This window comes from Struthio camelus, chromosome 6 (assembly GCF_040807025.1).
Source record: "Struthio camelus isolate bStrCam1 chromosome 6, bStrCam1.hap1, whole genome shotgun sequence".
Classification (NCBI taxonomy): domain Eukaryota; kingdom Metazoa; phylum Chordata; class Aves; order Struthioniformes; family Struthionidae; genus Struthio; species Struthio camelus.
This window is the reverse complement of record NC_090947.1, coordinates 14,351,411-14,363,241: the sequence shown is the minus strand read 5'-3', so window position 1 is coordinate 14,363,241 and position 11,831 is coordinate 14,351,411. Positions and strand designations below refer to the sequence as shown.

The following is an 11,831-nucleotide window of genomic DNA, read 5'->3' as shown; positions in this document are numbered from 1 at the left end:
TTTTACAGGAAGGGTACACTGAAGAAGAAAGTTATGTGTTCTAGCTCTGAAAGAAGACAATATTTGACACATCTCTTGTGCAAATAAAATAAGTTACCATAGATTACTGTTATTTCGAAATAGTCTATAGCTAACTGGTTAGCAAAGAAAGGGGGGAAAAAGGTGGATGTGCAGCTGAAGATTCTTTAATACAGTAAATGAAGGGACGTGAGCAGACAGGCAGAATTTCTCCCTCTTCCCTCCTCTTTAAAAAAAAAAAAAAAAGTCTTTTGTTTATTCTTGAACAGTTGTGGCAAATGAAAAATGTGAAGTCTCGGGTCAGTGGTTAGCATTATTATTTGGCAAGATAAGACTATAGGTGCAAGTGCTCTCCCTTGGTAAAATTATAAGCTGCTTCATATGGAAATAGGAATGCCTATATCTCAGAATAACATCTTAAAGGGAGTGTCTGCAGTGAAGACTAAAGCATGACTTTAGTTCATGCAAATAGTCCTTTTTAAATTAGGATAAGCCAGAAGCCTGAAGTTTATTGCAGAAGGATCTGGGCTTTGCAGCCACAGATGAGCTCTGTTCTGCCATGACTCCACTGTTAGCAATATCAAAGGCTATTCACAGGTAGTCTAGAGGCTTCCATCCTTGGGCTCTAGTTGCTTTAACTGGTAAATTTTATCCTATGTTTAAAAGGTCAGCTGGCATCTCATAGTAGACTATGTATTTCTCTTTTCCTCTCTCTTATTCTACTCACATTTCTGTGGATCCTTTAGGGAATGATAATTTGTGGAGTCCAATATCCTCAGGTGTGTCAAAGTCTCCAGGTGACGAGGACAGGCAAGCACATAAAGTTTATATGAAAAGTAAGTTTTTATATGAAAAACTGTTTTGTAAAAACTTACTATTGGTAGAAGCAGTTTCATGATATTAAAAAAGTACAAATGTCATTTTATTTTAAATTAAACATTTTTGTGTTTTTTTTTTTTTTACAGCAGAATATTGCAGGTGTAGACTACTGGAATAATCACAAAGTAATTAATCAAAGAATGAAATGAATGCATTTTATTTTAGTTGTTTGACTTGATTGGAGTATATACCACATAAAAGAGGTGAGGAGAATAGTTCTTCAATACTTCTCTGAAGTATATTTAAAACTGATGTGATGTTTATTTTCTGTTTTTAAATATGGCTTTTAATTTGAAATTATCCACTCCCACCATATACAAGGAATAGCCAAAACCATAGCTACTATTAGCACATCCATTTCTCTTTGTATTTTTATTTTTGGCGTAAAGATTCAGCATTTCTTCCTAGCTTTCTGTTGCAGAACCAAAACCACAAAATAAAAGCCTTTTAAAGTGAGAATGTGCTTTTCTGTTTTCCTGTAAGGTTCCAGGACAGTTTGCTTTAGTTGCTGGGTTTACAAGGACAGCCCAATAGTCAGCAAAGGCAGCTGAGGCAAAATTGCATCAAATCCTGAAGATTTTGCTATCTAAAGTCAGACCCCAAGTTCAGCCAATCCCACTAAGGATAAACTCATTGTTTTTGGCCAGAGCAGTGCTTAGCAAATAAAATCTGGCTGCTCAAAAGGCTGAGGGCATGGTAAACTCACATCTTTAGCCATATCACAATCTGTACTGAGTTGTTCATTAACACTGATAGCCTTTAAAAGACATTCTTCCTTAGGTCTGAGCTTGCTCAAGACCTCATGCCTCTCAAACTACACTGTCAGTTGAACAACAGCAGAGTAATAAAGATTGACATCCTATTCTCTGTTCTGGAAAGAGTGCCACTTTGAGATCTCAAAGCTCACGAAGAAAATGCAACAGTTTGTTAGTGTTTGCATGAAATGTACAGAATTCTTTGCAGTGCTCATTCATTCGTCTGAGCCTGAATCTGCTGGAATTCCTCACGTGGAGAACATTATCTGTTCTTTAAACAGGAAAATGTAAATTAATCTCTTTTATACGATATCCTTATTCAGCAGATTTCTTACAGACTTAGTTTTATATGTAGGCAGAGGCAATTTCTGGACTCAAGCCATTCATTTTTCTCCCTACAGTGAAAAACATTCATTATAGCCTACGTAGTTTTACTTGAAGTCTACCAGCTTTGTTCACAGTAAAGGATCCAGCCTTCTGGAAACTGGTCTATCTTTTCTGGATTGCTATCTGGACAATAGTCACCAGCTCCAATTCTTGCAGCATGGTACCTTGGCAAAAGCATTTTATCTTAAATGCAAAATCCTTCAATCAAATCACAGAAACTTTCAAGCTACGAGTGTTCCTTTCGAGGTCTTAAATCAAATATTATTCAGGCCCTCAGTATACACTTTTCTACTGATTTTTTTTTTCCACATGGCTTGTTGTCCCATGTCCTTAATAACATGCTCAATTTTTTGGCCTTGCCAACACATCATTGACTTTGACAGCAGGCTTAATATGATGCTAAACTACTAAACCTGTAAAGTATGGTGTAGTAACCCTAATCATGCATCCTACAAAGAAAGTGTTTCTCTCACTGCCCCTGCTGACACAACTGCTCAATGTAAGAGGCAATACAGCAAATAACTTTGACCACTCTGGACTTTTCTCATTCTTTCTCTAGAGGCCTAAGAAGCAAACGAGATGGAGAGGAGAGCTGGACACCCTTTTTCCCCACCTGCTCATCAGCATCTCTAAGATGCATGGTAGGAGAAATCCTTTACCCTCTGCTAAGTACAAGGAGTCAAAATTTCACTGGCTCCTGGGAAGGAGGATGATGTGCTGGAGGAAAGATTCCTTTATCTCTTCCTCTCAGGACCCTTCTTTCATCAAATTTTAAAGCACTGAGAGTAACTTTGCCCTTAGCTGGGTACTTCAGAGCTCACAGACAAATTATATAGATAAAACAGCAGTTTTCTTGCCATTTTCTTGCTGTCTCGGTTGTGCTCTCTTAAAGAGAATCATCACAGAAACCATAGGATCATGTGTGAGCCCTTTGTAATTGCATGTCATATTAAAGCCGTAAATCAGTTTCTTTCATGAATGAGCTTATTCTGTATGGAAGCTGTTGGGTAATTTAGTCCAAAGCCAACTGAACATCTTTAGTTACTTCAGATATAGCATGTCCTAGTGATGGTTTCAATTAATATTTGCTCAGGGCTGTCTAAAGCAAGTAGCCAGTCTGCATGCTCAGTAAGTGTCAGTTAGAAATACCTCTAATTATGTACATGAGAAGCAACCTTTACAACTGTTGTGGTCTGCTGGATAATAACATCTCATGAAACAGCAAAACCATTGGGTCTGGATTCTGCAGATCTTCCTTGCTTGGCACAGTGCTTTAATTTATGTCCTTTCCTTTTTACCTAATGTTGGGAGTGGGCACGATACCCGTGGCAATGGAAAGTTAAGCCACAACTCTGAGCCTCTGTTTGAGGGACAAAAATAGTGATCTTTGTTAAGCAGCTGTTACAGATTTTATAGAGTGTACTTTCAATGTTCAAAGCTCAGTTCCTCTACTTCAAGGAAGCACATACTTAGGAATAGTATTTAAACATAAACAAGATTTATGCATTTCACTGAACTGTAAGCTGTTGCAGCCTTTCAAAAAGTTGTAGGGCTTTTTTTAGTTAAACCAATATTGGAAATAAGGATGATTTATTACTTACTAAAATAATACTATGTTCCTTAAAGAGCGAATATAGAATAACAAAGTGGGTGTTTTGTAGAAAATGAAGACTATTACCATCTATTGATGAGATCTATGAATGCAAATGGTTGGTAATATGTAGTATAGAACAATACGTGAATAGGACCAAAACCCATAAATATGTAGAATTTGATTATAATGTTTGCATTTTTATTTGTGTAAAGACGACAATCTATATATTACACAACATAATATTTACAGAGAATAGTTAACTTATAAATGACCAGTGAATGCTGGAAGTGTTGATTTAAGTTATACTTTGACAGGAAGATTAGTGATGAATCTGTTGACACTTAGTGAAGCATGTTCTTGGATTTCAACCGGTGGTGGAATAGCTTTAGTAATTGAATTGAAGGTGTGTTAATAGGGCAATGTAGAGGAAAGTTTCATTGATGTACTTGCTTTATTTCTGTTTGGATAGAGGTACAAGTTTGGCTGAGACATCAGTTGCATCGCTGTAGCCTTGCTTGTTGTAGTAGAATTGCATTTGGTTCATGCTGGTGCAGATGAGACTAGATTCAAGATCTTTGCTTCAGGAAGGCTGCCAATAGCATCTTTTACAAGTGCTGCATTCACCTGTGATGGCAAGCAGAAACGCAGCATATACATATGTTATTAATTTGCCTCTTGTTGGCAGCAGTCTGCACTCCTAAAGGGTTCACTATGTTGCAATAAGGCTGGAGAACAAAGAAATTGCTACTTCCCTGCATATAAAAACATACATAATCTCCAATGAGTAGTTAACATTTGGGGAATATGGGAAGAACCCTGATGCTGGCAACATCTGTCTGGCATGTGGAGTCATATCCATCAGAGCTGGGTTACCTTCCACAGACTTTTCTTGCAATTAAGTTGGAAGAAAAAATTGTCCTTATGTGCCCCAGATAAGTTGATCTTTTTTCTTTAGCTAGCAGGACAGGAAGGCTCTCAGGCTTACAAAATGATTAAGATGGAACTTCTAGAAACATTTTGTTGCTGAGTTCTTCAGCCATTTATTTTTCCACGCCGCATTTCTTCTCATTATTTATATGGCTCCCATTGTTGCTACCATTCATAGAATGGCAAAGAGTTAACAAAGAGTTTGGCAGAGTACTCCATCTGTCTGTGCTTTTGTTTGGAGTCAGAAAGGTTTCGAATCCACAGCCTAAGACTTACATAGTCATTTCCTGTTTAAACTCTTCTTTAAGAGAATCACACAGGTGAGAGAATCATACATAATTAAAAAGAAATGTATATTCATTGTGATGAAAAAATGGGAAGAGAAATTTTACTCTTAAAAACAAGTTTATATATAACTACAGTTCCATCTGAACAACACTTGTGTTAGGTAATCTTGTTTGCAATAATAGTCCTAGTCAAATATCCATAATCCAAGAAAATGCATGGCTTTTAACCAGAGTCCTCGAGAACAGATGACCATATATGGCACACAGACATCTCACTGCTATGTTGCAATGCAAGTGAGGAGGAGAATCACCACAGACAGCTGTTAAGTGTGATTAGAAATCTCAGTAATGTGCAGCTTCATCATGAACCAGTCATGTATTGTGCTTGGGAATCCACAAAAACACATACAATACAAAAGCAAAGAGTTCTATTAAAAATATATAGAATGGGGAAAATATCCATAATTACCCTACCACAAATCTTTTCAGGAGGTATTTTACTGTATGCACAGAGCTTGCAGTGCAAATATTTTACCAGTGGTGTCTGTCTTTTAGTACACAAAGAGACTGTTCTCCTAATGTTTCGTGGTTTTAAAGTGAAGATTTTTTCCCCTGTCACTTAATCTTTACTACTACCATATCAGTTTTTGAATCTCACAATGCAGTTGGCTTTTCCCTCCCTAAATTATGCTTTTAAGGATTCACTCAAGGGCTTGATGAGCTGCATTAATGTAAATTCCTTGCTTTCCAGTTTTTGAGTCACGAAACTGGAATTCTCCAGACCATCAGCAGCTTGTTGTACTGGTGTGCAGACAGTGCTCAAACCTGTGGCCATTTTCCATGACAAAGAAGCCAGAGACGCTTATCGTTAAATCCGTGTGCTCAGTCTTAGATCAAGATTTCCTGTAGTTGTCTTATGAGTGCTGATTTTGGAAAGTTGGAAAAGTATTAAAACTACTGTAGAGTATATTTCTATAATCTTCTAGTATGCACTCAGTCCCACTGACCTAGAACATAGGTATAATTGCAACGTTTCATGAGCGTGCAGAATTTTCTCACTGAATACAGGAAAAATGAATAAACCTGGTCTTGCAGCTAAGTATGAGATCAGAAGTATGGATAGCTAAGGTGTGTTTTCAGCTCTGCCAAGGATGTGCTATCTTATTTTGGGCGAGTTACTTTTGGTGACTCAGTTTTCCCATTTATCAATAGGAATAATATGGTCTACATATTTGGTTTCTCTCTCCATATAAGATAATTTTATATCCAAGCATATATGAAATGATAAATCATGACAATCAGTAACTATCCTTGGTCTCAGAAAGACAGACTAAGAAAAAAGAGGATTGGTTTTGTATTCTCTTTCTCTCTCTCTCTCTCTCTCTCTCTCTCTCTCTCTTTTTTTTTTTACAATGGAGAGGCAATAATAATTAATAAATACATTTTTTTAGTATTGATTTGTTAATTATTATGTTGTTTAACTGCATAAATGTTAAATAATAAACTGTTAAAATGCATTTGAGAACACCTCTACCTCACAGCCAATTTTATCTAATTATATATCAGATGTTTCGGTATTTCCAGTGATTTAAGCTCATCCTAGAGCCATGAGTATGATTGAGATTGGACTACTATGCTCCTCTGTTGTAAGTACTGACAGGCAGTAAAATTATAGTTCATAATAGTTGTGTTTCTGTTCTCTAACGTGGCTGGTTCAGGCATGCTTTGCCTCCTTTTCTCAGTAAAGTTAGCTAAGAAATACTTTAGGCATTAACTAGTATTCTTCCAGTTGGCAGATACTGCCATAAACAAATCTAAGAACTGTTGTGTGTACAATTGTCTATCAATCAAAAGGGGACCCTAAATCTCCACAGTTTTGCCCTTGCAATCTCAGCAATGTCTATTTTTACAGTTGTTTCTGTATCTGACTTACCTGGCTTGTGAAGCTGTAGACCTTAATGCTGTAATCACGAAACTATAGCCCATCCCTCTTCAGGACAGAACTTAAAAAATCTCTTCTAAGCTTATGTTGCTTTTCAGAAAAAGATTTGTAACCTGCAGGGTATGCATGTTTAAAATTTACAAAAATTTTACATAAATCGGAGATTATAGAGATAGACTGGACCAACCACAGTGACACTATTTTCACTGCTTTGTGAGACTGTTTAATCTGCTGTGGAAAGCAAAACATTTATTCTTTGTTGTTAATAAGTTCTCTGTGTAGGGATATGTTTTTGATGGGTTACTGGGGACAGAGACCAGGAGAGGGCCCCTTAGGGGAACCAAGGGAGAAAAGCAACACAGTAGCTGAGGTTGGTACTACCACATTGTAGGGCAGACTCAGTAGCTGGTGAATAACTGAGGAAGTAAATCCTCAGGGTTAACGCTGACTGGATTTTGTTTTGCCAGGGTCAAAACTTTAACCACGGGAGTGACTAATAACTCAAAATATCCACTCTGCTAAGGGAGAAGCCTGTTAGCTCTGGGGAGGTGTGCCCTCTCCAGACTGCAGGATGCTACCCAAAGGCAAGTGGAGGCATGAGGTGCCCTTAGCAGATGGGTGACAAGGTTCCCATGGGATAGCTTGCCCAAGGATACCTGACAATTCTCCTTGTGGAAAGTGGTATAAAGCAGGCAGAATGGCTCTGTGGTCTCTCCTTCTATGTGTATGTGGCAGGGGGTTGTTTTTATTTTTTGCGTTAAGCAGATCGCATGGCAGGAATACTTCTGTATTCTTGTTGGTTCTGGCTGACAAAGCAAACTTTAGTCTGTGGAAATATTAAAAAAAAAAAAAAAGACAGAAAGAAAAAACTGTAAATGTGCAGCTGCTGCTTGTTATTAATCAGAGCTCTGCTGATTTATGAAGATGTCCATCAGAGCATCTGGTGAGCCTGTGATTTGGGAACTACGAAACAGTCATACAGCCCCTTTTACCTGTTCTCTCTGAAACTGCTGTGAGCTATTGTCAAATGCAGCCTCAGCTCATGTCCCCTTTAGAACAACACGGGCACTCTAAAGAGGAAGGACATTGAATGATTTAGTGTAGTTAGGAATTCCCCTTAAATATCCTCTAGGTGATTCTTAGCATTTAAAAGAGAATGTGTATTGAGTATAGATTATGCCTGATCTCTTATATGGTCAAGGATGTACCATTTGGCCTTAAAAATGAGCCCTTGCCTATGTTCTTGAAAGAAAAGAACTCCCAGTCTCTTACTGATATATCTGATTCCCCATCTGTGACCTGGCATGTCTTTTAGTTTAGATTTTTTTTTTCCATTTACTCCAGGTTATATTGTTATATTAGTGGTAATTACTGTAGTCCAGTAGATGTAGTAAAAAGAAACAAAATCTAAGTTTGAGTTGTGATACCCTTTATATTGCATTAACTTGCTTTAGGAAAAGAAAACAGATTTCAGGATCAATGTTTCTTATTAAGCCAGGGCAAAGCAAAGCAAAGAGTGTAAGATATAGTGACAGACTGCTAATTCACATATTATAAAGAGTGAGAATGCAAAATCACCCCAGAGTAAGCACAGATAATGAGATGTCTTCTTTCTTGATCTGAATCAAGAGGAGATGGAGTGGAGACTGGTATGGTTACAGATTTGAAAGATCATGTGTGTGACTATAATCTCTTTATATATGCAGAAGGACTATCAAGGAATCTCATATGTAGCTGAAAATATAAAATATACTTTGAAATAAGTGGAGAAGTATTTTAACATGAACAGGCTCTTAAAACATTTTACATCTTTTCTGTGTGGTTTGGATCACATTGCATCCACATCTGGTCATGTAAGCTGGATTTCTACTACATACTTCAGAGTTTTGGTTATGTGCCTACAGTTCATGTAATCTTCACTCCTATATATCAAAGACAGAATTAATGTATAATTGAATTAAAGCTTATTGCTATTTAAAAACAACCCATCTAGGAAACAGTTCAGCAGTTCAGCTCTTTTCAATTGTCTGAGAAGGAAGTGAGGTACATAGGCATAAATAGAAAAAGTTGTATTTACCTTTCAGTCTCTCTAGTATATCAATGTAATACTGCAGTCTTACTAACTATTGGAATACTTAGTGAGCAATGCAAAATGTTCAACTGCTTCTGCAATTTTTTTTATAGTAGTTCTTTTTATATGTCATTTGGGTAGATACTGGTATCATGACAGCCTACTTTTATAATGAAAGATAAAACGGTAATATTCCTTGGGAAAAAGCACATGCAGTGAAACTGTTGATGTTGGGTATTTTGCCAGGAAGTGTGTCTGTGTGTGTCTGTGTGTGTCTGTGTGTGTAATAGAGCTAACTGCTCCCCTGTCTCACCTGTACATTGGGGAGTTTTTATGGGAGTGGAGGGTGAGTGTGTGGTCTGCTTACCTTCCCTCAGACCCAGTGTCAGGCCAGGGAATGGCTGTGACAGTGATACATAGTCACAGTCTATATGAACATAGCGCTTAAATTAATTGCTTTTTTTCATGCCATGGGGTAGTGGCCCTACTTTGTTGGTGGCTATGCACTTATCCGAGGCAGAATTGGGTAGATATCATGTGCCAAAGCTTGCTGAAAATACTTTTGGATGCTTGCACTGAAAAATGCTGGCATGTTTTGAGGAGGTGCTGAGAACATTATTGCAGAAATGTAGTCAGGGATGTTCAGTTTCTTGCTAAAATGTGTCAATTTCTGTTTGTGTTTAGTTTTTGAAGGCTAAAGGTGAAATATACAGATGGAAAAGCAGAAAACAATAGATAGTGGCTTACAACTGGAGAAATGTAGATACTTACAGGTCGAGCTGTACAAGCTATAACAACACAGTCAAGTGAATCAATCCCCTTCTTTGCAAAACGGCAAGAAAATTAAGCGTGGAGGATCCTTACTTGCGGGCGTCTGGCTTTCTTGCTGAAAGTATGGAAGGGCTTCGGGAAAGCTGGTAAAAGGGCGAGCGGGAGAGGGAGCAGAGCTGAATGCGGCGTGTGTTTGGGGGGCGCGGGGGGGCGCGGAGGGGCTGGGGCCCGCCGGGCGGCGCTGCGAGCCCGGGGCGGAGGCGGCGGGGCGGGCGGGCGGCGCCTCCGCCCCTGGGCGGTGCGGGCGGGGGGGCCGGGCCGGGCCGGGGCCGCGGCCGCTCCTCGCTCTGCCCGCGGCTCGCGCAGGGCAGCGTCGGCGTCGGGGCTGCGCTGCCTCCGGGACGCCGCGGAGCGCCCGCCGGCCGGCGGGAGCAGAGGTACGGCTCGGCCCCTGCCCGCCCCGCCGCCCTTTGTCGTGCGGGGCCGCGGGGCGCTCGGCGAGGGGAGCCGCCGCCTGCCGGGCGCAGGGCCAGGGGCAGCCCCCGGCCGCCCCCTTTGTGCGGGGCCGCGGGGAGGGGGCGCCGCAGCGCAGTGCGGGGCTGCCCGGCGCCGTCCTGGGGCGGCGGGGATGGGGCCGGGGCCGGGGCGCCCCGGGGCAAAACTGCCGCCTCGGAGCGGGCTGCGGGCGTTGTGCCTTTAATTAGCAGCTGGCGGATGGCTGCGGGCTCTCGGCGGCTTAATTTAGGTATGAGTGCTGGGGTCCGCACATGCAGAGATGGTCCAGATCTTCCATTTAAAACAAGAGTGTGCGTGTTTTTTCTGGAAGGAGACCGTGCATCTGTTTCTTCTTGTCTAAAATAATTACCATGTGTGCAAGGCTTCCCTTTATTCAAAGGGAACGGGTTAGAGTATGCGATGGCGAGCGAACCGTAGGAAGAGAGAAACGGTAACTTGGAGCGGGATGATAAATTCTGCGGTGGGGTGGCCATTGGAGAGCAGGCTTGGCGAAGGGCTTCCCAAGGCAGGGTCATTGTTCCGGGGAGCTTCCCCGAGGGAAGACTTGGTATAGCCTCGCAATTAAGACCGTCTGTTCATGGTTGTACATCTGCTGTGGTTGTTTTTTGGGGAAGGATATTGCTTTGTTCCTGAGAATGGCTGGGCTCCCCATTCAAAGCAATGGCAATGCTAGCAGGGCCTTTAGGAAGCAGGGCTGGCAATGCTGTACCAAAGCACTTTTGGAAAAGTGTGAAAAGTGCATAAGTGCAGTACTCGCTTGTCTCTCCCACATCACCTATGTACTTGTACATATGTATGTGTATGCATACAATTAGCTTTTTTGAAGAGTTCAAACCTTTGCGATTTCAATCAATGTGATTAAGTCAACTGCTATGTATTTGGTCAGGGCCACTGTCCTAAGGGACATATGTAATGTTAATGAAATAAAGGCTAACTACTCTTAAAACATATTTTGAAGTAACTGGATATTTAATATATAGCCAGATTAGAAATTACCCCTGGCAAATTGAAAGGTAAGGTAAAATGGCTGACTCTGCAATTTTTGTGTTGAGTCATGAGTTTCCCATATCCGGCTGTCCTATTGTTAATTGTGAATTAAAGCTGGCAACAAGCTGCCCATCCTTCTCTAGCTGAATCATCACTTTGTCAAGCCTTGTGTCAAAAACAAGGCTTTCCCCCAAAGCGCACAGTGTTAGGGAACAGAAATAGTCTGACCCATCTGTTAAAGTAGACTTAAGTGCTCGGTTGCTTTTAAACACATTAAAGGTAACAGCGTTTTTCTCTTCATGTATTTTTATTTCCAGCTCTCCCAGGCGTGATTTCAAGAACATCTTTGTTTTAGTGTTTTATGCAATGCTTATGCTGTGTCTATTCTGTATTAAGTTGTAGTGGTTGTAGATTATTATCGTTCTCAGAGTAACATACGGTGGTCACCGTTCGTGTCAGCATTTACCATAGTGTAGCAATTACTGGCATTTTAGGTTACCACAAGTTCCCTCCTGTCCTCAGGAAAGAATATGTTTCTGGAAACACCTATGTGGTGATAGTATATTTGATGGACATGTTAAAGGCTTCTGCTTTGCATCACGGATTGAGCATTCCACAAGGCAAAGGTAAAAGAACTCATTAAAGCATCTTAGACCACAGAAATTTGTTACCTTACTTTTTAAAGAGACCTCGTCAA

General features: G+C 40.3%; 1 protein-coding gene across 4 annotated transcripts in view; it reads left to right on the top strand.

The window, feature by feature from the left end:
• The first annotated feature begins 9,934 nt into the window (after positions 1-9,934).
• Positions 9,935-11,831, top strand: part of MYO1B (myosin IB) — a 117,343-nt gene continuing 115,446 nt past the window's right edge. For 2 of the 4 annotated variants that reach the window (XM_068948294.1, XM_068948295.1), the window contains exon 1: positions 9,944-10,068. The gene's annotated coding sequence lies outside the window, so the exon portion shown is untranslated. Of the gene's footprint in view, positions 10,069-10,216; positions 10,377-11,831 lie in introns of those variants that run through there. The other 2 variants (XM_068948293.1, XM_068948292.1) reach the window with 2 other exon arrangements.